The 27,934-nt window shown below is 43.5% G+C and overlaps 1 pseudogene; it reads left to right on the plus strand.

Moving 5' to 3' along the window:
* The first annotated feature begins 372 nt into the window (after positions 1 to 372).
* On the plus strand, positions 373 to 27,886 carry LOC147958578 (uncharacterized; annotated as a pseudogene).
* The last annotated feature ends 48 nt before the right edge of the window (positions 27,887 to 27,934 follow it).

Below are 27,934 nucleotides of genomic sequence, written 5' to 3' on the forward strand. Positions count from 1 at the left end.
TCCCTTTTGGCCGCGAATTGTTTTCCTGCATCCCGCCGACCATTTGACCCACCACCAAAACAAATCAAGGTAGCTCGTGAGGGGATTGGGCCTGGTTTAATCTCCTTTGCGGAGGCTGTGAAGCGGGGGTTGAAGATGGCCGATCGCCGTGCAGGAGGGAGCAGCAATCTTGCTGCTGGTCAGTCCAAGGGGGCGGGTCAGAAACCCGCTTCGTTCGCTGGACGGAAGCCAACTGCGCCTGCAGCAAAGGAACAAGCCCCTGCCCCCAAGCCCACCAGATCCACAACCTCGACTGCTGCCTCTGCTCAGGTACAATCATCCCAATCTGTAGAGGTTGAAGTGGAACAAGTACTTGATCCTAGGTATAAGGATATGATTTGCTTTAACTGTGGTGGACCTGGACATTATGTTGGGAATTGCGTGAAGCCAAAAGCCTATTTTATCTGTCAGTAGAACCACAATCTGAACAATTGCGCAACATGGTCTAAGATTCAACCTATTGCTGCCTTTTTTGGTAGTGGAGCTCAAGGCCTTGGTTTCTACCATGTGGATGTTCCCGTTGCTAATGAGTCAAAATGGTTAAACTTCCAGAATTATGCGGTGGTAAATATCTTAAAAGGAGAAGTTGATTGTGCTAAACTGATGGAACTACTGTCTGCTACTTTCTGTAAGACTAAACACTGGCCTTGGCAAATCAGAGGGCTCTCCAGCAAGACCTTTTTGGTCAGATTCCCCCCTTGGAAGAAAGTGGAAGACCTCATTGAACTACCTAGATTCTCCCTGCCACAGGATGTGAATGTAACATTAACTGAATGGAAGGGTGGATGTGAACCTTTTGGAGAGTTGATTGAAGCCTGGGTACTGATTGAGGGGATTCCCCCAAAGTGGTGTACTTGGAAAGTGTTTTCCCAAATTGCTTCACTATTTGGGGTGCTTATAGATGTGAATTGGAATGGAATGTTCAGAACTTTCTTTGAGAATGTCAGAATCAAAATAGCCTGCAGAGATCCTACTAAGATTCCTTTTGAGAGACTGATTGAGATGAAGAAAAAAGTTGTTCCTGCTTGGTTTCACTGTTGAGGGCTTTGAACAAACAGGTGGTGTTGACTCTGTCATTGATGTAGATGAGGATGAAGATGATAATGAGGAGGATGAGAGACCTGAGGAAGAACATGCTGAAAAAGATAATGGAACTCAGGGAGAACATGCTTCTGAAGGGTCAGGTGAGGGTGATTTAGCCATTGATGAATTAGACAAAGCTAACTTCTCAACTAAACATGGGTCCTCAAACAAGTATGGTGTTCAAAGGTTGGTGGTTACACCTATGGAACATGAACATGATGCTGATCAGGAGGATTTCATTATGAAATATGCTTTGGCTGCTGTTGACCTTGATGGTGCATCTTTTGATGGACATGAACCTAAGTCTGGCTATGTTGGTAACCTTCTAGAATAGAACCAAAATACTGATGGGGAGGAAAGGGAGGATCAAGGAGTGGTGACCCAAAAAAACCCTCTCCATCTGGGAAGAATGATACACACATAACTCTTGAGAAGAGTGCTGGTAGTATGGAATATTGTGAAGATCTACTAAGGTCAGTGGATATTTCTGATTCTGAAAATGAGGAAACAAAAGAAGAAGAGTTGGTGGTTCTCCCTCTTGAACCTGTCCAAATTCTACAAAGTGAGACTTGGAAGAGGTCCCTGCTGGAATCACTTAACCGAACCCAAAGTGATGAGGCCATCCATGAGAAGAAACCAAGATGGGGCCCTGTGCTAGCTCAAAGGCCTGCTACTAGAGGCCATGGCAATGTTAACATTATGGAGAAAGCTGCTGCATACAAGAGGAAGAAGAACTTGGAGATCCCACAAACATTCAAAGGTAATTCCTTTTCTACTATGGATAAATCTGTCCTTGCTAATCAAATGAATCAAATGAACTTGGTGATTGGGGGGGGTGAAATTCAAAAGAATCTCACCATTGATGATATGATAGCTGTGGAGAAAGAGAGATGTTTGGTGTTTGCCAATAATAATCCTGAAATAGTGCTTCCTGCTAATCTTGACATTGATTCTAATGAATTAGTTAGTACACTTGGGGGTGCCCTCCCCTTGGAGCCAGTTGGCACTGCTGATGCTACTAGGGGAACACCTGTTGTTCTAACTAAAGCTAAGCCTTGTGGCTTATCCCATCCTTTCAAAATTAATTAATTATGATAGGGCTTATTTGGAATATTAGAGGTCTAGGGCAACATGGGAAGATACAGTGCCTATGTGATACTATTGCTAAGTCTGATCCTGATTTTATTGGTTTTCAAGAAACAAAGAAAGAGAATATTTCTGAGGGTTTCCTCAAGGCTATTGATAGATTTGATAATTTTGTGTGGCATTTCTTGCCAGCTAAAAATACTGCTGGGGGATCCTTGTGGGTTTTAAGAAAATTATTTTTTGAGGTAGTTGGTTTTATTAACAAAAGATTCTCTATTATTGCTAATGTTAAAAATAAATCTGATGGCTTTGTCTGGCAGATGGTGTTAGTGTATGGATCTTCTTACCCTGAATTTAGGATGGATTTCGTAGCTGAACTGCATGATACTCTATCAAATGCTTCTTATCCTATCATGATTTGTGGAGATTTCAATCTGATTATGAATGAAAAAGAGAAAAGTAGGGGTTTAGTAAATCAACAGACTGCATTTCTGTTTAATGATTGGATCAACAGATGGGCCTTGATGGAGATTTCTGTCTCTAACAGGGTGTTTACCTGGTCTAACAACCAAATTTCCCTTGTGTTTGCTGTGTTAGATAGAGTATTCATTTCTGTGAATTGGGACACCCATTTTCCTTTTTTCACCTTGTCAGCCCTTCCCAGGGTGGGGAGTGATCATACTCCTCTGATCCTGGGCATTGGTGTTAGAGCCCCATCCGACCCCAAACCTTTTAGGTTTGAGAAATGGTGGCTCTCCCAACCAGGATTTCATCAAATGGTCATAGAAGCCTGGAATTTCATGTCCTCATCCAAATCCTCAGCTGATAACTGGATGCTTAAGACTAGAGTTCTTAGAAAGAAAACTAAAGGGTGGAGTATTAATAGAGAGGCAGTTTTGAAGAAAAAGAAGAGGGCACTCCTTCTGGAGTTTGAGACTCTCGATGTCATGTCTGAAACTCAACAATTATCTATGTCTGACTATGACAGAATGAAGGAGATTAAAAAAGAATTGGATGAAGTGTGGAAGAAAGAGGAGACTGCTCTATGGCAGAGATCTGGGGACAGGAAAATTTTAGAGGGGGATAGGAATAATGCTTATTTCCAAGCCCTGGCTAACCACAGACATAGGAAGAATCATCTTTCTAAACTAAACAATCCTAATGGTGTGGTCACTTCGACCAAGGAGATGCTCGAGGTTGCTACCTCTTTTTATAAAGATTTGTTTGCTTTTGAACCCAAACCTGACATCCATTTCGATGCTGACTTTTGGTCTGAGGATGAATTGGTTAGTAATGATGAGAGAGAGCAACTAGAGAGACCTTTTTCTGAAGAGGAAATCAAACAAGCTGTGATGAGCTCGTATGCTAGTGGTGCCCCTGGCCCGGATGGCCTATCCTTTTTATTTTATCAAACTTTTTGGGAATTGATCAAAAAAGATTTTATATGGATGGTTAGAGACTTTGAGAATGGTAACCTTGATATACATAAGTTGAATCATGTCATTATTACTCTTATTCCTAAAATCCCTATGGCTAGAGATATGAAGAATTTTAGGCCTATCAGTCTTAGCAACTGTGTTGTTAAATTTTTTCTAAAGCTATGACTACTAGGGTCTCCCCCTTATGTGACAAGCTTATCTCCTCCAACCAAAAAGGGCGGATTTATTTTGGAGAGTGTGGTTATGGCTCATGAGATCATTCATGAAATTCATAGGTCTGGGTCTGCTGGTTTGATTCTTAAACTTGACTATGAGAAAGCATATGATAGAGTTAGTTGGGACTTTTTGAAGGAAATGATTCTTTCTAGAGGCTTTGGTAGTAAATGGGTGGAGTGGGTTATGTCTACTATTCACCAAGGGACATTTCAGGTTAGAATTAATGACTCTAATGGTCCCCAGTTCTATGGGGGGAAAGGCTTGAAATAGGGCGACCCTCACTCACCCCTTTTGTTCAATCTGATAGCTGATGTTTTCTCTAAAATGCTTCGTAAGGCTGCCAATAGTGGTTTAATCTGTGGACTGCTACCTCATGCCTTCCCAGGTGGGGTGGTCAGCGTACAGTATGCTGATGATACCATTTTATTCTTGGATAACTCACTGGAGCATGCCAAGAACTTAAAGTGGATTCTCTCTTGCTTTGAAAATCTATTTGGTTTGAAGATTAATTTCCATAAAAGTGATCTTCATGCTATTAATATCTCTGAGCAATTATCTAATGATTTTGCCCAGGTTTTCTACTGCCAGCTTGGGGATTTCCCCTTTAAATATTCAGGTGCCCCCCTTCACTTTAAAAAACTTAGAAGGGAAGACCTCCAACCCATTATTGATACAATTATCAAGAACAAAGCTAGGTGATTAAGGAGATTTCTCTCATATAGGGGGAAACTGATACTGCTTACTACTTACATTGTCAGTATTCCTGCTTATCTAATGTCTATTATAAAATTCCTCAAATGGGCTATTGATATGATCACCTCACAGATGTCTCACTTCTTCTGGGGAGTGTGGGGGATAACAATAAATATCATCTTGCTAACTGGGGTTTGATCTTGAGAAGGAAAGAGTTTTGGGACATGGTGATGAATAGCAACGAGAGGGAAGAGTGTCATCCACGTATCCTCGTAGACCGTAAACGGAAGCGTTATGACAAAACGGTTGAAGTAGTCATACGTCTTCATGATCGACCGATCCTAGTACCGAACGTACGGCACCTCCGAGATCTGCACACGTTCAGCTCGGTGACGTCCCACGAACTCACGATCCAGTAGAGCTCCGAGGGAGAGTTCCTTCAGCACGACGGCGTGATGACGGTGTTGATGAAACTACCGACGCAGGGCTTCGCCTAAGAACCGCTACGATATGACTGAGGTGGATTATGGTGGAGGGGGGCACCACACACGGTTAAAAAATCAACTGATCAACTTGTGTGTTCATGAGGCGCCCCCCTTCCCCATGTATAAAGGAGTGGAGGAGGGGGAGGGCCGACCTCTCTATGGCGTGCCCTGCGGAGTCCTACTCCAACCGGGAGTAGGATTCCTCCCTTCCATGTAGTAGGGGTAGGAAGAAGGAAAGGAAAAAGAGAAGAGAAGGAAGGTCCGGCGCCGCGGAAGCAAACCGGCTCCTACTGGCAACGCCAAGTGGGCCAACCCACAGACGGAGCGAGCAGTAAACAGGCTCGCAAAAAAAGAACGAAAAAAATCTAGTAGAACGACGACTCGAACTCATGACGCTACATAGCAAGATTTTTAAGCCAACCACTACACCATTGGATGACTAGCGACCGAGATCAAACGCGAACCCTATAACAACCATAAGAGCCGCGCTATTTATTGCACAGAATAGTACAGTTTTCTTTATATCTTGGATTTTCAAATTTATTAAATATTGTACGTTTTACTTTATAGCTTGAACAAAAGTTCATTCAATTTGAAAATAAGTTCATCAATGAAAAAAGTTCATAGATTTTTAAAAAAGTTCATCAAATTTGGAAAAAGTTCATCAATTTTGAAAAGAGTTCATCGCATTTGAAAAAAGGATCACAAACTTGAAAAAATGTTCACAAGTTTGAAAAAAAGTTCATCAGATTTGAAAAAAAATCATCAATTTTGAAAAGAGTTCATCTCGTTTTTGAAAAAAATTCATCACATTTGAAAAAAGGTTCACAAACTTGAAAATTTGTTTACAAATTTGAAAAAAGTTCATCGAATTTGAAAAACAGGTTCACGAATTAAAAAAAGCGTGCACTGAAGAAAACAAAGAAAAATGATAAAAAAGAATAAAGAAAAAGAATAAAAAAAGAAACCGAACTGAAGAACGACTAAAAAGCAAAGAAAGAAAAAAAGTTGCAATCCTTTCGGATGCCCTGGTGGCTACAGCCGTGCGCTTGCGAGGAAGAGGTCGGCTTGTTCGACTCCCCATCGCCTCAGACTTTTTGCGTTTGAAAACCAGGAAAAAAGAGCGTAACGGGCCGGCCCAATCTGAAGCGCCTGCAGGCGCCAGTTGGCCAACCGGCGCATACGCGCCTTCCGACTAAGCCTTGGGGACGCGCAGCCTCCTCTCTTTCTTTCCCCTAAGGTCCAATAAGGCTCATATACTTCTCGGCGAATTCCTGTAACTCTTCGGTATTTCGAAAAATACCCGAATCACTCGGAACCTTTTCGATGTCCGAATATAGCCATCCAATATATCGATCTTTACGTCTCGACCATTTCGAGACTCCTCTTCATGTCGCTGATCTTATCCAAGACTATGAACTACCTTCGGTACATCAAACACATGAACCCATAATACCAATCGTCACCGAACGTTAAGCGTGCGGATCCTACGGGTTCGAGAACTATGTCGACATGACCGAGACACGTTTCCGGTCAATAACCAATAGCGGAACCTGGATGCTTATATTGGTTTCTACACATTCTACGAAGATTTTTATCGGTCAAACCGCATAACAACATACGTTGTTCACTTTGTCATCGGTATGTTACTTGCCCGAGATTCGATCGTCGGTATCTCAATACGTAGTTCAATCTCGTTACCGGCAAGTCTCTTTACTCGTTCCGTAATGCATCATTCCGCAACTAACTCATTAGTCACATTGCTTGCAAGGTCTATAGTGATGTGCATTACCAAGAGGGTTCAGAGATACCTCTCCGACAATCGGAGTGACAAATCCTAATCTTGATCTATGACAACTTAACAAGTACCATCGGAGACACCTGTGAAGCACCTTTATAATCATCCAGTTATGTTGTGACGTTTGGTAGCACACAAAGTGTTCCTCTGGTAATCGGGAATTGCATAATCTCATAGTCATAGGAACATGTATAAGTCATGAAGAAAACAATAGCAGTAAACTAAACGATCATCGTGCTAAGCTAACGGATGGGTCAAGTCAATCACATCATTCTCTAATGATGTGATCCCATTAATCAAATGACAACTCATGTCTATGGTTAGGAAACATAACCATCATTGATTCAACGAGCTAGTCAAGTAGAGTCATACTAGTGACACTCTGTTTGTATGTATTCACACATGTACTAAGTTTCCGGTTAATACAATTCTAGCATGAATAATAAACATTTATCATGATATAAGGAAATAAATAATAACTTTATTATTGCCTCTAGGGTATATTTCCTTCAGTCTCCCACTTGCACTAGAGTCAATAATCTAGTTCACATCTTTATGTGATTAGTTCACATCTCCATGTGACTAATACCCAAAGGGTTTACTAGAGTCAATAATCTAGTTTCACATCGCCATGTGATTAACACCCAAAGAGTGATCATGTTTTGCTTGTGAGAGAAGTTTGGTCTACGGGTCTGCAACATTCAGATCCGTTTGTATTTCACAAATTTCTATGTCTACAATGCTCTGCACGGAGCTACTCTAACTAATTGCTCCCACTTTCAATATGTATTCATATCGAGACTTAGAGTCATCTAGATCGATGTAAAAAGCTTGCATCGACGTAACTCTTTACGACGAACTCTTTTATCACCTCCATAACTGAGAAATATTTCCTTAGTCCTTTAAGGATAATTTTGACCGTTGTCCGGTGATCTACTCCTAGATCACTATTGTACTCCCTTGCCAAAATCATGCTAAGGTATACAATAGGACTGGTAAACATCATAGTTTACAGAACCTATGACAGAGGCATAGGGAATGACTTTTCATTCTCTTTCTATTTTCTGTTGTGGTCGGATTTTGAGTCTTTACTCAACTTCACACCTTGCAACATAGGCAAGAACTCCTTCTTTGGCTGTTCCATTTTGAACTACTTCAAAATCTTGTCAAGGTATGTACTCATTGAAAAAACTTATCAAGCGTCTTGATCTATCTCTATAGATCTTGATGCTCAATGTGTAAGCAGCTTCATCAAGGTTTTTCTTTGAAAATTTATTTTCAAACACTCCTTTATGCTTTCCAGAAAATTCTACATTATTTTTGATCAACAATATGTCATTCATATATACTTATCAGAAATGATGTAGTGCTCCCACTCACTTTCTTGTAAATACAGACTTCACCGCAAGTGTGTATAAAACCATATGCTTTGATCACTTTATCAAAGCATATATTCCAACTCCGAGATGCTTGCACCAGTCCATAGATGGATCGATGGAGCTTGCACACTTTGTTAGCACCTTTAGGATTGACAAAACTTTCTTGTTGTATCATATACAATTATTTTTTAAGAAATCCATTAAGGAATATAGTTTTGACATCCATTTGGCAGATTTCATAAAATGCGGCAACTGCTAACATGACTCGGACAGACTTTTAAGCATCGATACGAGTGAGAAACTCTCATCGTAGTCAACACCTTGAACTTGTCGAAAACATTTTGCGACAATTCGAGCTTTGTTGATAGTAACACTACAATTAGCGTCCGTCTTCCTCTTGAAGATCCATTTATTCTCAATGACTCGCCGATCATCGGACAAGTCAATCAAAGTCCACACTTTGTTCTCATACATGGATCCCATCTCAGATTTCATGGCTTCAAGCCATTTTGCGGAATCTGGCCTCATCATCGCTTCCTCATAGTTCGTAGCCTCGTCATGGTCAAGTAACATGAATTCCGGAACAGGATTACCGTACCACTCTAGTGTGGATCTTACTCTGGTTGACCTACAAGGTTCGGTAGTAACTTGATCAGAAGTTTCATGATCATCATCATTAGCTTCCTCACTTACTGGTGTAGGAATCACTGGAACTGATTTCAGTGATGAACTACTTTCCAATAAGGGAGAAGGTACAATTACCTCGTCAAGTTCTACTTTCCTCCCACTCAGTTCTTTCGAGAGAAACTCCTTCTCTAGAAAGGATCCACTTTTAGCAACAAAGATGTTGCCTTTGGATCTGTGATAGAAGGTGTACCCAACAGTTTCCTTTGGGTATTCTATGAAGAGACATTTCTCCTATTTGGGTTCGAGCTTATCAGGTTGAAACTTTTTCACATAAGCATCGCAGCCTCAAACTTTAAGAAACGACAGCTTAGGTTTCTAGCCAAACCACAGTTCATATGGTGTCGTCTCAACAGATTTAGATGGTGCCCTATTTAACGTGAATGCAACTGTCTCTAATGCATAACCCCAACATGATAGTGATAAATCGGTAAGAGACATCATAGATCGCACTATATCTAATAAAGTACGGTTATGACATTCGGACACACCATTACGTTGTGGTGTTCCAGGTGGCGTGAGTTGTGAAACTATTCCGCATTGTTTCAAATTAAGACCAAACTCGTAACTTAAATATTCTCCTCCATGATCAGATTGAAGAAACTTTATTTTCTTGTTATGATGATTTTCCACTTCACTCTGAAATTCTTTGAACTTTTCAAATGTTTCAGACTTATGTTTCATCAAGTAGATATACCCATATCTGCTCAAATCATTTGTGAAGGTCAGAAAATAATGATACCCGCCGCGAGCCTCAACACTCATCGAACCACATACATCAGTATGTATTATTTCCAATAAGTCAGTTGCTCGCTCCATTGTTCCGGAGAACGGAGTCTTAGTCATCTTACCCATGAGGCATGGTTCACAAGCATCAAGTGCTTCATAATCAAGTGATTCCAAAAACCTATCAGCATGTAGTTTCTTCATGCGCTTTACACCAATATGACCTAAACGATAATGCCACAAATAAGTTGCACTATCATTATTAACATTGCATCTTTTGGCTTCAATATTATGAATGTGTGTATCACTACGATCGAGATTCAATAAACCATTTATATTGAGTGTATGACCATAGAAGGTTTTATTCATGTAAATAGAACAACAATTATTCTTTGACTTAAATGAATAACCTATTGCAATAAACATGATCCAATCATATTCATGCTTAACGCAAACACCAAATAACATTTATTTTAGGTTCAACACTAATCTTGAAAGTATAGGAAGTGTGTGATGATGATCATATCAATTTTGGAACCACTTCCAACACACATCGTCACTTCACCCTTGACTAGTCTCTGTTCATTCTGCAACTCCCGTTTTGAGTTCACTTTGCCATCCTTCTTATCCATCAAATACTTGGGGCAGTTTTGCTTCCAGTGACCAGTCCCTTTGCAGTAGAAGCACTTAGTCTCAGGCTTAGGTCTAGACTTGGGCTTCTTCACTTGAGCAGCAACTTGCTTGCCATTCTTCTTGAAGTTCCCCTTCTTTCCTTTGCCCTTTTCTTGAAACTAGTGGTCTTGTCAACCATCAACACTTGATGTTTTTCTTGATTTCTACCTTCGTCAATTTCTGTATCACGAAGAGCTTGGGAATCGTTCTCGTTATCCCTTGCATATTATAGTTCATCACGAAGTTCTAGTAACTTGGTGATAGTGACTAGAGAATTCTGTCAATCACTATCTTATCTGGAAGATTAACTCCCACTTGATTCAAGTGATTGTAGCACTCAGACATTCTGAGCACATGCTCACTAGCTGAGTGTAACGCTCCGAGACCGATGTGTCAGGTGTCTTCCTGTTATTCGCTGTTGTTGCCATGTCATTTGCTTGCGTGTTGCATCTTGCCATGTCATCATGTGCATTGCATCATCATGTTTTCAAAACCTGCATTCGTCCGGGTTCCCCTAGTTCCTTCTGTTGTCCGTTCTGAGCCCAGACACACTTGCACCCGCCCGCGGCATGTCTGAAATATTATTTTATAAGTGGCCGTAAAATGTTCTCGGAATGGGATGAAAGTTGGCGTGTGGTCTTATTATAGTGTAGGTAGACCGCCTGTCAAGTTTCATTGCATTCGGAGTTCGTTTGACGCCCCAACGATTAACTATAGCGACAATATAGCCGGTCAAACGTCGGGCGTTTTCGGTCTCCGGAAATAGTCGTCGGGTCTCCCTCTCTTCTCTTCTCTCAGCTCGAGACCGTCTACACAGCCCACTACCTACCGCCAGGTCCAACCTAACCTCTCTCGTCAGCCCGCAGCCCCCCTCGTGCGCGTCTGAAAGTTGTCCCGAACCCGACCCGGACTGTCGCCACCGTTGTGTCCGGATCATCCCCAAACATCTACAAAACGTCTCCGTTTTGTTTATTGGACTTCCTAATATATTTTTCCCATTCATCCGATTACGATCGAAGAGACGAGATAGCCCCTAGCCTAACCTACCCACTATATATAACTAGTCCAACCCTAGATCCTAGGAGGGCTGTCCCATCCAATCCTTCTCCCCGCCGCCACTCCTCTCCCACCTTGGGATCCTCTGAAGGAAATATGCCCTAGAGGCAATAATAAAGTTATTATTTATTTCCTTATAATCATGATAAATGTTTATTATTCATGCTAGAATTGTATTAACCGGAAACATAATACATGTGTGAATACATAGACAAACAAAGTGTCACTAGTATGCCTCTACTTGAGTAGCTCGTTAATCAAAGATGGTTATGTTTCCTAACCATGAACAATGAGTTGTTATTTGATTAACGAGGTCACATCATTAGTTGAATGATCTGATTGACATGACCCATTCCATTAGCTTAGCACACGATCGTTTAGTATGTTGCTATTGCTTTCTTCATGACTTATACATGTTCCTATGACTATGAGATTATGCAACTCCCGTTTGCCGGAGGAACACTTTGGGTGCTACCAAACGTCACAACGTAACTGGGTGATTATAAAGGAGCATTACAGGTGTCTCCAAAGGTAGATGTTGGGTTGGCGTATTTCGAGATCAGGATTTGTCACTCCGATTGTCGGAGAGGTATCTCTGGGCCCTCTCGGTAATGCACATCACATAAGCCTTGCAAGCATTACAACTAATATGTTAGTTGTGAGATGATGTATTACGGAACGAGTAAAGAGACTTGCCGGAAACGAGATTGAACTAGGTATTGGATACCGACGATCGAATCTCGGGCAAGTAACATACCGATGACAAAGGGAACAACGTATGTTGTTATGCGGTCTGACCGATAAAGATCTTCGTAGAATATGTAGGAGCCAATATGGGCATCTAGGTCCCGCTATTGGTTATTGACCAGAGACGTGTCTCGGTCATGTCTACATTGTTCTCGAACCCGTAGGGTCCGCACGCTTAAGGTTATGATGACAGTTACATTATGAGTTTATGCATTTTGATGTACCGAAGGTTGTTCGGAGTCCCGGATGTGATCACGGACATGACGAGGAGTCTCGAAATGGTCGAGACGTAAAGATTGATATATTGGAAGCCTATGTTTGGACATCGGAAGTGTTCCGGGTGAAATCGGGATTTTACCAGAGTACCGGGAGGTTACCGGAACCACCCGAGAGCCATATGGGCCTTCATGGGCCTTAGTGGAAAGGAGAAAAGGGCAGCCCAAGGGGGCTGCGCACCTCCCCCCTCCCCTAGTCCTATTAGGACTAGGAGAGGTGGCCGGCCACCCTTCTCCTCTTTCCCCCCTTGGGAATCCTACTTGGAATAGGATTGGGGGGGGGGGAGTCCTACTCTCGGAAGGAGTAGGACTCCTCCTGCGCCTCCCTCCTTGGCCGGCCAGCCTCCCCCCTCTACTCCTTTATATACGGAGGCAGGGGACACCTCTAGACACACAAGTTGATCCACGTGATCTATTCCTTAGCCGTGTGCGGTGCCCCCTACCACCATATACCTCGATAATACTGTAGCGAAGTTTAGGCGAAGCCCTGCTGCTGTAGTACATTAAGATCGTCACCACGCCGTTGTGCTGACGGAACTCTTCCCCGACACTTTGCTGGATCGGAGTCCGGGGATCGTCATCGAGCTGAACGTGTGCTCGAACTCGGAGGTGCGGTAGATTCGGTGCTTGATCGGTTGGATCGTGAAGACGCACGACTACTTCCTCTACGTCGTGTCATCGCTTCCGCAGTCGGTCTGCGTTGGGTACGTAGACAACACTCTCCCCCTCGTTGCTATGCATCACATGATCTTGCATGTGCGTAGGAATTTTTTTGAAATTACTACGAATCCCAACAGTGGTATCAGAGCCTAGGTTATTTATGTTGATGTTATATGCACGAGTAGAACACAAGTGAGTTGTGGACGATACAAGTCATACTGCCTACCAGCATGTCATACTTTGGTTCAGCGGTATTGTTGGACGAGACGACCCGGACCAACCTTACGCGTACGCTTACGCGAGACCGGTTCCCTCGACGTGCTTCGCACATAGATGGCTTGCGGGCGACTGTCTCTCCAACTTTAGTTGAACCGCGTGTGGCTACGCCCGGTCCTTGCGAAGGTTAAAACGGAGTCTATTTGACAAACTATCGTTGTGGTTTTGATGCGTAGGTGAGATTGGTTCTTACTTAAGCCCGTAGCAGCCACGTAAAACTTGCAACAACAAAGTAGAGGACGTCTAACTTGTTTTTGCAGGGCATGTTGTGATGTGATATGGTCAAGGCATGATGCTGAATTTTATTGTATGAGATGATCATGTTTTGTAACCGAGTTATCGGCAACTGGCAGGAGCCATATGGTTGTCGCTTTATTGTATGCAATGCAATCGCGATGTAATGTTTTACTTTATTACTAAACGGTAGTGATAGTCGTGGAAGCATAAGATTGGCGAGACGATAACGATGCTACGATGGAGATCAAGGTGTCGCGCCGGTGACGATGGTGATCACAACGGTGCTTCGGAGATGGAGATCACAGGCACAAGATGATGATGGCCATATCATATCACTTATATTGATTGCATGTGATGTTTATCTTTTATGCATCTTATCTTGCTTTGATTGACGGTAGCATTATAAGATGATCTCTCACTAAATTATCAAGAAGTGTTCTCCCTGAGTATGCACCGTTGCGAAAGTTCTTCGTGCTGAGACACCACGTGATGATCGGGTGTGATAGGCTCTACGTTCAAATACAATGGGTGCAAAACAGTTGCGCACGCGGAATACTCAGGTTATACTTGACGAGCCAAGCATATACAGATATGGCCTCGGAACACGGAGACCGAAAGGTCGAGCGTGAATCATATAGTAGATATGATCAACATAATGATGTTCACCGATGAAACTACTCCATCTCACGTGATGATCGGACATGGTTTAGTTGATTTGGATCACGTGATCACTTAGAGGATTGGAGGGATGTCTATCTAAGTGGGAGTTCTTAAGTAATATGATTAATTGAACTTAAATTTATCATGAACTTAGTACCTGATAGTATCTTGCTTGTTTATGTTGATTGTAGATAGATGGCTCGTGCTATTGTTCCGTTGAATTTTAATACGTTCCTTGAGAAAGCAAAGTTGAAAGATGATGGCAGCAATTACACGGACTGGGTCCATAACTTGAGGATTATCCTCATTGCTGCACAGAAGAATTACGTCCTGGAAGCACCGCTGGGTGCCAGGCCTGCTGCTGGAGCAACGCCAGATGTTATGAACGTCTGGCAGAGCAAAGCTGATGACTACTCGATAGTTCAGTGTGCCATGCTTTACGGCTTAGAATCGGGACTTCAACGACGTTTTGAACGTCATGGAGCATATGAGATGTTCCAGGAGTTGAAGTTAATATTTCAAGCAAATGCCCGCATTGAGAGATATGAAGTCTCCAATAAATTCTATAGCTGCAAGATGGAGGAGAACAGTTCTGTCAGTGAGCATATACTCAAAATGTCTGGGTATAATAATCACTTGATTCAATTGGGAGTTAATCTTCCAGATGATTGCGTCATTGACAGAATTCTCCAATCACTGCCACCAAGCTACAAGAGCTTCGTGATGAACTATAATATGCAAGGGATGAACAAGACTATTCCCGAGCTCTTCGCGATGCTGAAAGCTGCGGAGGTAGAAATCAAGAAAGAGCATCAAGTGTTGATGGTCAACAAGACCACTAGTTTCAAGAAAAAGGGCAACGGAAAAAAGAAGGGGAACTTCAAGAAGAACGTCAAGCCAGTTGCTGCTCAAGAGAAGAAACCCAAGTCTGGACCTAAGCCTGAAACTGAGTGCTTCTACTGCAAGCAGACTGGTCACTGGAAGCGGAACTGCCCCAAGTATTTGGCGGATAAGAAGGATGGCAAAGTGAACAAAGGTATATATGATATACAAGTTATTGATGTGTACCTTACTAATGCTCGCAGTAGCACCTGGGTATTTGATACTGGTTCTGTTGCTAATATTTGCAACTCGAAACAGGGGCTACGGATTAAGCGAAGATTGGCTAAGGACGAGGTGACGATGCGCGTGGGAAACGGTTCCAAAGTCGATGTGATCGCGGTCGGCACGCTACCTCTACATCTACCTTCGGGATTAATATTAGACCTAAATAATTGTTATTTGGTGCCCGCGTTGAGCATGAACATTATATCTGGATCTTGTTTAATGCGAGACGGTTATTCATTTAAATCAGAGAATAATGGTTGTTCTATTTATATGAGTAATATCTTTTATGGTCATGCACCCTTGAAGAGTGGTCTATTCTTATTGAATCTCGATAGTAGTAATACACATATTCATAATGTTGAAGCCAAAAGATGCAGAGTTGATAATGAAAGTGCAACTTATTTGTGGCACTGTCGTTTAGGTCATATCGGTATAAAGCGCATGAAGAAACTCCATACTGATGGACTTTTGGAACCACTTGATTATGAATCACTTGGTACTTGCGAACCGTGCCTCATGGGCAAGATGACTAAAACACCGTTCTCCGGTACTATGGAGAGAGCAACAGATTTGTTGGAAATCATACATACCGATGTATGTGGTCTGATGAATATTGAGGCTCGTGGCGGATATCGTTATTTTCTCACCTTCACAGATGATTTAAGCAGATATGGGTATATCTACTTAATGAAACATAAGTCTGAAACATTTGAAAAGTTCAAAGAATTTCAGAGTGAAGTTGAAAATCATCGTAACAAGAAAATAAAGTTTCTACGATCTGATCGTGGAGGAGAATATTTGAGTTACGTGTTTGGTGTACATTTGAAAAAAATGTGGAATAGTTTCGCAACTCACGCCACCCGGAACACCACAACGTAATGGTGTGTCCAAACGTCGTAATCGTACTTTACTAGATATGGTGCGATCTATGATGTCTCTTACTGATTTACCGCTATCATTTTGGGGTTATGCTCTAGAGACGGCCGCATTCACGTTAAATAGGGCACCATCAAAATCCGTTGAGACGACGCCTTATGAACTGTGGTTTGGCAAGAAACCAAAGTTGTCGTTTCTTAAAGTTTGGGGCTGCGATGCTTATGTGAAAAAGCTTCAACCTGATAAGCTCGAACCCAAATCGGAGAAATGTGTCTTCATAGGATATCCAAAGGAAACTATTGGATACACCTTCTATCACAGATCCGAAGGCAAGACTTTTGTTGCTAAATTCGGAAACTTTCTTGAGAAGGAGTTTCTCTCGAAAGAAGTGAGTGGGAGGAAAGTAGAACTTGACGAGGTAACTATACCTGCTCCCTTGTTGGAAAGTAGTACATCACAGAAAATTGTTTCTGCGACACCTACACCAATAAATGAGGAAGTTAATGATAATGATCATGAAACTTCAGAACAAGATACTACTGAACCTCGTAGATCAACCAGAGTAAGATCCGCACCAGAGTGGTACGGTAATCCAGTTCTGGAAGTCATGCTACTAGATCATGATGAACCTACGAACTATGAAGAAGCAATGGTGAGCCCAGATTCCGCAAAGTGGCTTGAAGCCATGAAATCTGAGATGGGATCCATGTATGAGAACAAAGTATGGACTTTGGTTGACTTGCCCGATGATCGGCAAGCAATTGAGAATAAATGGATCTTCAAGAAGAAGACTGACGCTGATGGTAATGTTACTGTCTACAAAGCTCGACTTGTCGCGAAAGGTTTTCGACGAGTTCAAGGGATTGACTACGATGAGACCTTCTCACCCGTAGCGATGCTTAAGTCCGTCCGAATCATGTTAGCGATTGCCGCATTTTATGATTATGGCAGATGGATGTCAAAACTGCATTCCTGAATGGATTTCTGGAAGAAGAGTTGTATATGATGCAACCGGAAGGTTTTGTCGATCCAAAGGGAGCTAACAAAGTGTGCAAGCTCCAGCGATCCATTTATGGACTGGTGCAAGCCTCTCGGAGTTGGAATAAACGTTTTGATAGTGTGATCAAAGCATTTGGTTTTATACAGACTTTTGGAGAAGCCTGTATTTACAAGAAAGTGAGTGGGAGCTCTGTAGCATTTCTGATATTATATGTGGATGACATATTGCTAATTGGAAATGATATAGAATTTCTGGATAGCATAAAGGGATACTTGAATAAAAGTTTTTCAATGAAAGATCTCGGTGAAGCTGCTTACATATTAGGCATTAAGATCTATAGAGATAGATCAAGACGCTTAATTGGACTTTCACAAAGCACATACCTTGACAAAATTTTGAAGAAGTTCAAAATGGATCAAGCAAAGAAAGGGTTCTTGCCTGTGTTACAAGGTGTGAAATTGAGTAAGACTCAATGCCCGACCACTGCAGAAGGTAGAGAGAATATGAAAGATGTTCCCTATGCATCAGCCATAGGATCTATCATGTATGCAATGCTGTGTACCAGACCTGATGTGTGCCTTGCTATAAGTTTAGCAGGGAGGTACCAAAGTAATCCAGGAATGGATCACTGGACAGCGGTCAAGAACATCCTAAAATACCTGAAAAGGACTAAGGATATGTTTCTCGTATATGGAGGTGACAAAAAGCTCACCGTAAAAGGTTACGTTGATGCAAGCTTTGACACTGATCCGGACGATTCTAAATCGCAAACCGGATACGTGTTTACATTAAACGGTGGAGCTGTAAGTTGGTGCAGTTCTAAACAAAGCGTCGTAGCGGGATCTACATGTGAAGCGGAGTACATAGCTGCTTCGGAAGCAGCGAACGAAGGAGTCTGGATGAAGGAGTTCATATCCGATCTAGGTGTCATACCTAATGCATCGGGTCCAATGAAAATCTTTTGTGACAATACTGGTGCAATTGCCTTGGCAAAGGAATCCAGATTTCACAAAAAGACCAAACACATCAAGAGACGCTTCAACTCCATCCGGGATCTAGTCCAGGTGGGAGACATAGAGATTTGCAAGATACATACGGATCTGAATGTTGCAGACCTGTTGACTAAGCCTCTTCCACGAGCAAAACATGATCAGCACCAAAGCTCCATGGGTGTTAGAATCATTACGGTGTAATCTAGATTATTGACTCTAGTGCAAGTGGGAGACTGAAGGAAATATGCCCTAGAGGCAATAATAAAGTTATTATTTATTTCCTTATAATCATGATAAATGTTTATTATTCATGCTAGAATTGTATTAACCGGAAACATAATACATGTGTGAATACATAGACAAACAAAGTGTCACTAGTATGCCTCTACTTGAGTAGCTCGTTAATCAAAGATGGTTATGTTTCCTAACCATGAACAATGAGTTGTTATTTGATTAACGAGGTCACATCATTAGTTGAATGATCTGATTGACATGACCCATTCCATTAGCTTAGCACACGATCGTTTAGTATGTTGCTATTGCTTTCTTCATGACTTATACATGTTCCTATAACTATGAGATTATGCAACTCCCGTTTGCCGGAGGAACACTTTGGGTGCTACCAAACGTCACAACGTAACTGGGTGATTATAAAGGAGCATTACAGGTGTCTCCAAAGGTAGATGTTGGGTTGGCGTATTTCGAGATTAGGATTTGTCACTCCGATTGTCGGAGAGGTATCTCTGGGCCCTCTCGGTAATGCACATCACATAAGCCTTGCAAGCATTACAACTAATATGTTAGTTGTGAGATGATGTATTACGGAACGAGTAAAGAGACTTGCCGGAAACGAGATTGAACTAGGTATTGGATACCGACGATCGAATCTCGGGCAAGTAACATACCGATGACAAAGGGAACAACGTATGTTGTTATGCGGTCTGACCGATAAAGATCTTCGTAGAATATGTAGGAGCCAATATGGGCATCCAGGTCCCGCTATTGGTTATTGACCAGAGACGTGTCTCGGTCATGTCTACATTGTTCTCGAACCCGTAGGGTCCGCACGCTTAAGGTTACGATGACAGTTACATTATGAGTTTATGCATTTTGATGTACCGAAGGTTGTTCAGAGTCCCGGATGTGATCACGGACATGACGAGGAGTCTCGAAATGGTCGAGACGTAAAGATTGATATATTGGAAGCCTATGTTTGGACATCGGAAGTGTTCCGGGTGAAATCTGGATTTTACCGGGTTACCGGGAGGTTACCGGAACCACCCGGGAGCCATATGGGCCTTCATGGGCCTTAGTGGAAAGGAGAAAAGGGCAGCCCAAGGGGGCTGCGCACCTCCCCCCTCCCCTAGTCCTATTAGGACTAGGAGAGGTGGCCGGCCACCCTTCTCCTCTTTCCCCCCTTGGGAATCCTACTTGGAATAGGATTGGGGGGGGGGGGAGTCCTACTCTCGGAAGGAGTAGGACTCCTCCTGCGCCTCCCTCCTTGGCCGGCCAGCCTCCCCCCTCTACTCCTTTATATACGGATGCAGGGGACACCTCTAGACACACAAGTTGATCCACGTGATCTATTCCTTAGCCGTGTGCGGTGCCCCCTACCACCATATACCTCGATAATACTGTAGCGGAGTTTAGGCGAAGCCCTGCTGCTGTAGTACATTAAGATCGTCACCACGCCGTTGTGCTGACGGAACTCTTCCCCGACACTTTGCTGGATCAGAGTCCGGGGATCGTCATCGAGATGAACGTGTGCTCGAACTCGGAGGTGCCGTAGATTCGGTGCTTGATCGGTTGGATCGTGAAGACGTACGACTACTTCCTCTACGTCGTGTCATCGCTTCCGCAGTCGGTCTGCGTTGGGTACGTAGACAACACTCTCCCCCTCGTTGCTATGCATCACATGATCTTGCGTGTACGTAGGAAATTTTTTAAAATTACTACGAATCCCAACATCCTCCCGATGCATCCATCCACCAGCCAGCCGCTCCTGATTTTTCCTCGCCTTCCGTGCCCTATCAACCACCGCACACCACCAGTCAGATCCATCCAACCACCAAGCGCCCAGCCTGCTTCCTCCTCAGATCAGCCGCAGCTGAGCCGCCCTTCAGACCAGTGCGCCCAAGCCCCCTCGATCCAGCCGTCCAGGAGGACGCCGCCATGGGCGCCAGGGGCTCCCCTGTGTGCCTCCACTGCCTCCGTGCCCGCAAGTCGCCGCCGTTCCCGGCTGCCTCGTCAGCCCGTCGTTCAAGACGAGTACTACCAGGAGCTCTTGACGCCTTGCTCCGTCGCCGCCTTGCGAGCATGCCAGCGCCCTCCATCGCGTCTCGTCCCGCTCGCTGGTAACACGCCATAGCTCTGCAACGAGCGTTGACTCCGCTCGCGCGCACCACTTCTTCTCCGCATCGCCATGAACCTCCTCACTCGCTCCCGCCGCGTCTGTCACCTGTAGGAACCAGGGGCGCTGCCTCCTTCAGTTCGTCAAGCTGCCCGTCAAGTTCATGCCCCGGCCCCGGTCTGGACCGGATCTCCTCTGCTCCGTCGCCCCACCTGCCGGATCTGCCCCTTCCCCGCCGTCCGCCGGCGTCCTGCTTCTCTGGAGCCGCAGCACCGTCCCCTGCTTCACGAACGAGACGAGCGCATCGCTCCTGCTTCGTTGACCCGCTCCTGTTTCTGGCTTGGTTCGTCTAGAACGCCCGCGCGAGGCCCAGCACCGTGGCCCACCAGCAAGCAGGCCCAGCGCCCCCTTCCAGCCTTCCTCTCCTAGCCGACCGGCCTCAAGGCCCAATGTGAGGCCCAGTCCGCCCCAGTTTTGGCCCGTAGTGTTTTTTTATTGACTGGCGATTTGTCTATTTATTCCAGAGACGACTGTTTTACAGAAAAACCCTTGTTCTTCATGCATATAATAACTTTTCAACCGTGCATCGGATTAAAACAAACTTAATATGAAAAATGTTTAGAATTTTGTGTAGTTTAGTAATATGCCACTTTCATGCATGTTAAAAATGTCTAAAATGTTGTTTATTTAATTTTGCATAAATAGCATGCTAAAATGGTTTAATTCATAACTAAATAACCGTAGCTCCAAATTTAATAAACTTTATATGTAAATGGGGTGGGAAAATGTCTAGTTTAACATGGTGGCATCACTTTGCATGTTTAACAACTTTAAAATATGGTTTAGGGCAGAACAGTACCAAGCCTAATATATGCATAGGGGGATTTACCGGAATTGTTGTTCGTTGCTTCCGGCCTCATTTAAACTTGACCAGATAGGTAGCTTTACTTTGCTTCACCCTCTTGCCATGGTTAACAACATTTAATTTTGTTGGGTACATAAATGAGATCAAACTAAATAACTTGAATGTGGTGTTTTGTCAATATGCAACTCGTTGCATATTGAGCTCCACTTAATTTGTAGGGTTGTTTGTGCACTTTGCCATGCCATGCCTCATCAAACCGGGCATGCATCATACTTGTTTGCGCATCGTGTCATGCCTATGTGATGATTGTTCACTATGTTGTTTGCTTTCTTTATGGTGTACTTCTTATCGGTAATCCGGTAACATCGCATTTGTGAGGATTCGTTCGACTACGTCCGTTTGACTTCTTCATAGACTTGTTCTTCTTCCTTGCGGAATTTCAGGCAAGATGACCATACCCTCGAAATCACTTCTATCTTTGCTTGCTAGTTGTTCGCTCTTTTGCTATGCCTATGCTGCGATACCTATCACTTGCTTATCATGCCTCCCATATTGTTAAGCCAAGCCTCTAACCCACCTTGTCCTAGCAAACCGTTGTTTGGCTATGTTACCGCTTCGCTCAGCCCCTCTTATAGCGTTGCTAGTTGCAGGTGAAGATTGGAGTTTGTTCCTTGTTGGAACATGGATATTTTTTTGGGATATCACAATATCTCTTATTTAATTAATGCATCTATATACTTGGTAAAGGGTGGAAGGCTCGGCCTTATGCCTGGTGTTTTGTTCCACTCTTGTCGCCCTAGTTTCTGTCATATCGGTGTTATGTTCCCGGATTTTGCGTTCCTTACGTGGTTGGGTTATAATGGGAACCCCTTGACAGTTCACTTTGAATAAAACTCCTCCAGCAAGGTCCAACCTTGGTTTTACCATTCGCCATCTAGCCTTTTTCCCTTGGGAGTCGCGCATCCCGAGGGTCATCTTTATTTTTAAATCCCCGGGCCAGTGCTTGTCTAAGTGTTGGTCCAACCCAAAGCACCGTGCGGGGCCGTCCCTTGGCAACTTGGGTTACATTGGCTCCCGTACACTTAGCTTATCCGGTGTGCCCTGAGAACGAGATATGTGCAGCTCCTATCGGGATTTGTCGGCACAGCGGGTGGTCTTGCTGGACTTGTTTTACCATTGTCGAGGATGTCTTGTAACCGGGATGCCGAGTCTGATCGGATTGTCTTGGGAGAAGGAATATCCTTCGTTGACCGTGAGAGCTTGTGATGGGCTAAGTTGGGACACCCCTGCAGGGTTATGAACTTTTGAAAGCCGTGCCCGCGGTTATGGGCAGATGGGAATTTGTTAATGTCCGGTTGTAGATAACCTGAAGCTTAACTTAAGTAAAATGCATCAACCGCGTGTGTAGTCGTGATGGTCTCTTTCCGGCGGAGTCCGAGAAGTGAACACGGTGTTGGAGTAATGCTTGACGTAGGTTGTTCTAGGATCACTTCTTGATCATAGTTGTTCGACCGTGCTTTGCCTTCTCTTCTCGCTCTCATTTGCGTATGTTAGCCACCAAATATGCTAGTCGCTTGCTGCAGCTCCACCTCATACCTTTTACCCTTCCCATAAGCTTAAATAGTCTTGATCGCGAGGGTGTGAGATTGTTGAGTCCCCGTGACTCACAGATACTTCCAAAACCAGTTTGCAGGTGCCGATGATACCGTGCAGGTGACGCACCCGAGCTTAAGGAGGAGCTCGATGAAGATCGTGTTCGTTATGTTGTTTCCGTTTCTAATTGATCAGTAGTGGAGCCCAGTTGGGACGATCGGGGATCTGTGTAGCATTTGGGGTAGTCTTCTTTTATTTTGGTTCCGTAGTCGGACCTTGTGTGTATCTGGATGATGTAATGCTTTATTCATGTAATTGTGTGAAGTGGCGATTGTAAGCCAACTATGTATCTTTTTCCCTTATGTATTACATGGGCTGTGTGAAGATTACCTCACTTGCGACATTGCTTTCAATGCGGTTATGCCTCTAAGTCGTGCTTCGACACATGGGAGATATAGCCGCATCGAGGGCGTGACACTGAGCTATTCTCCTCCATTTTGTAGGCAAAGTACTTGTCAAAGGTCTCATACCTTTCGACATGGGCATGAGTCTGAAATACTAATTTCAACTCTTGGAACATCTTATATGCTCCGTGGCATTGAAAACATTTTTTGAAGTTCCGGTTCTAAGCCGTAAAGCATGGTGCACTAAACTATCAAGTAGTCATCATACCGAGCTTTGCCAAATGTTCATAACGTCTGCATATGCTCCTACAATAGGTCCGTCACCTAGCGGTGCATCAAGGACATAATTATTCTGTGCAGCAATGAGAGGATAATCCTCAGATCACGGATCCAATCCGCATCATTGCTACTAACATCTTTCAATTTATTTTTCTCTAGGAACATATCAAAAATAAACGGGGAAGCTATGTGCGAGCTATTGATCTACAACATAGATATGCAAATACTATCAGGACTAAGTTCATGATAAATTTAAGTTCAATTAATCATATTACTTAAGAACTCCCACTTAGATAGACATCCCTCTAGTCATCTAAATGAGCACGTGATTCAAATCAACTAAACCATGTCCGATCATCACGTGAGATAGAGTAGTTTTCAATGGTGAACATCATTATGTTGATCATATCTACTATATGATTCATGCTTGACCTTTCGGTCTCCAATGTTCTGAGGCCATATCTGCATATGCTAGGCTCGTCAAGTTTAACCCGAGTATTTCTGCGTGTGCAAAACTGGCTTGCACCCGTTGTATGTGACGTAGAGCTTATCACACCCGATCATCACGTGGTGTCTCGGCACGACGAACTTTGGCAACGGTGCATACTCAGAGAGAACACTTGTACCTTGAAATTTAGTGAGAGATCATATTATAAATCTACCGCCGAACTAAGCAAAATAAGATGTATAAAAGATAAACATCACATGCAATCAAAAATATGTGACATGATATGGCCATCACCATCTTGTGCCTTTGATCTCTCCAAAGTACTGTCATGATCTCCATTGTTACCGGCATGACACCATGATCTCCATCATCTTGATCTTTTATCAATGTGTCGTCACATGGTCATCTCACCAGCTATTGCTTTTGCAACTATTGCTATCGCATAGCGATAAAGTAAAGCAATTACATGGCACTTGCATCTTATGCAATAAAGAGACAAGCATAAGGCTCCTTCCAGTTGCTAATAACTTCAACAAAACATGATCATCTCATACAACAATTTATATCTCATCACGTCTTGACCATATCACATCACAACATGCCCTGCAAAAACAAGTTAGACGTCCTCTACTTTGTTGTTGCAAGTTTTACGTGACTGCTACGGGCTGAGCAAGAACCGTTCTTACCTACGCATCAAAACCACAACGATATTTCATCAAGTTAGTGTTGTTTTAACCTTCAACAAGGACCGGGTGTAGTCACACTTGGTTCAATTAAAGTTGGAGAAACTGACACCCGCCAGCCACTTGTGTGCAAAGCACGTCGGTAGAACCAGTCTCGCGTAAGCGTACGCGTAATGTCGGTCCGGGCCGCTTCATCCAACAATACCGCTGAACCAAAGTATGACATGCTGGTAAGCAATATGACTTGTATCGCCCACAACTCACTTGTGTTCTACTCGTGCATATAACATCTATGCATAAACCTGGCTCGGATGCCACTGTTGGGGAATGCAGTAATTTCGAAAAAATTTCTACGCACACGCAAGATCATGGTGATGCATAGCAACAAGAGGGAAGAGTGTCGTCCACATACCCTCGTAGACCGTAAGCGGAAGCGTTATGACAACGCGGTTGATGTAGTCGTACGTCTTCAGGATCGACCGATCCTAGTACCAAACGTACGACACCTCCGAGATCTGCACACGTTCAGCTCGGTGACGTCCCACGAACTCACGACCCAGTAGAGCTTCGAGGGAGAGTTCCGTCAGCACGACAGTGTGATGACGGTGTTGATGAAACTACCGACGCAGGGCTTCGCCTAAGCACCACTACGATATGACCGAGGTGGATTATGGTGGAGGGGGGCACCGCACACGGCTAAAATATAAACTTATCAACTTGTGTGTCCATGGGGTGCCCCCTCCCCCGTATATAAAGGAGTGGAGGAGGGGGAGGGACGGCCCTCTCTATGGTGCGCCCTGGGGAGTCCTACTCCCACCGGGAGTAGGATCCCCCCTTCCATGTAGTAGGAGTAGGAGAGAAGGAAAGGGAAAAGAGAAGAGAAGGAAGGAGGGGCGCAACCCCTCCCTCTAGTCCAATTCGAACTAAGCCTTGGGGCGTGCGCAGCCTCCTCTCTCTCTTTCCCCTAAAGCCCAATAAGGCACATATACTCCCTGGCGAATTCACGTAACTCTCCGGTACTCCGAAAAATACCCGAATAACTCGGAACGTTTCCGATGTCCGAATATAGTTGTCCAATATATCGATCTTTACGTCTCGACCATTTCGAGACTCCTCGTCATTAGCCCCATCTCATCCGGGACTCCGAACTACCATCGGTACATCAAACACATAAACTCATAATACCGATCATCACTGAACGTTAAGCATGCGGACCCTACGGGTTCGAGAACTATGTAGACATGACCGAGACACGTCTCCGGCCAATAACCAATAGCGGAACCTGGATGCTCATATTGGTTCCTACATATTCTACGAAAATCTTTATCGGTCAAACCGCATAACAACATACGTTGTTCCCTTTGTCATCGGTATGTTACTTGCCCGAGATTCGATCGTCGATATCTCAATACCTAGTTCAATCTCGTTACCGGCAAGTCTCTTTACTCATTCCGTAATGCATCATTCCACAACTAACTCATTAGTCACATTGCTTTCAAGGCTTATAGTGATGTGCATTACCGAGAGGGCTCAGAGATACCTCTCCGACAATCGGAGTGACAAATCCTAATCTCGATCTATGCCAACTCAACAAGTACCATCGGAGACACCTATAGAGCACCTTTATAATCACCCAGTTATGTTGTGACGTTTGGTAGCACACAAAGTGTTCCTCCGGTAATGGGGAGTTGCATAATCTCATAGTCATAGGAACATGTATAAGTCATGAAGAAAACAATAGCAGTAAACTAAACGATCATCGTGCTAAGCTAACGGATGGGTCAAGTCAATCACATCATTCTCTAATGATGTGATCCCGTTAATCAAATGACAACTCATGTCTATGGTTAGGAAACATAACCATCATTGATTCAACGAGCTAGTCAAGTAGAGGCATACTAGTGACACTCTGTTTGTATGTATTCACACATGTACTAAGTTTCCAGTTAATACAATTCTAGCATGAATAATAAACATTTATCATGATATAAGGAAATAAATAACAACTTTATTATTGTCTCTAGTTAATATTTCCTTCATTCCCAACCTTAGAGAGTTCAACATGGACTTTTTGTCCTTATGGGGAAAAAGATTCTATGATGACAGGGATAGTGATTGGAAGAAAATGCTGACCTACAAGTATAAGACTAATATCCCTAATCTCTTTAACACTAGGGTGACCCTGGGATCTCCATTTATGAAAAGTTTATCATGGGCTCTTGCAGCCTCTAAAAACTTCTATAGATGGATCCCTGGGGATGGTAAAAGCATTGCCTTCTGGCATGACATCTGGATTGGAGATTGTTCTCTTAAAACTGCATTTTGGGGCCTGTATACTATTTGTCAACAGCAAGATTCTACCCTTGCACAGGTCTGGGTGAGTGGCGAATTACGCTTAACTTTTAGGAGATGTGTTGTGGAAAGTACTTTAGTTAGATGGAAGGAGCTCATCAAGGTTGTTGAGCCAGTGTGTCTATCTGGTTCCCCAGACTAGCCTGTCTGGATGCTGGATTCTTCCAGCAAGTACTCTGTCGAATACTTTTATAAGGTAATTAACTTTGGAGGGATATCATCTGTAATTAAAGATGATATCTGGAATATCAGAGTCCCACCCAACATCCATGTTTTCCTCTAGTTGATCTACTATAATAAGAGCTTAACTAGAGATAATCTTGCCAAGCGCAGGAATGTAGATGGCATGTCTTGTGTCTTCTGCAGTGAGCCTGAAACTATCCAACATTTATTCTTTGATTGCATTGTTGCTAGACATGTTTGGGATTTGGTAGCTGATAGCTTTAATGTTATTGCACCTGATTCCTTTGTTCTGCTGGCTTCCTTCTGGAAGAGGAGAAAATATTTTGAAGCTTTAAACATTGTTACTGCTGCTGCCTTGTGGAGCTTATGGCGTTTCCGAAATGACTTTGTTTTCTAGGGGTGAAGATGGCGAAGTATATGGTGTGTTTTGGACCTGTTGGGGGCAACGATCGGGCAATGGAAAATCCTATGTTCAGAGGCTCAGGGTGCGCTTCTTCTCCGGTGCTTAAGGCTATTGGACCACCGAAGAGGGGAATCGCTTAGGATTGTATGGCGCTAATGCTGTCGTCGGGGGCATCGCTGGGTTGTGTT

This window comes from Triticum urartu, chromosome 7A (genome assembly GCF_056163025.1).
Source record: "Triticum urartu cultivar PI428250 chromosome 7A, HENAU_Tu73, whole genome shotgun sequence".
Classification (NCBI taxonomy): domain Eukaryota; kingdom Viridiplantae; phylum Streptophyta; class Magnoliopsida; order Poales; family Poaceae; genus Triticum; species Triticum urartu.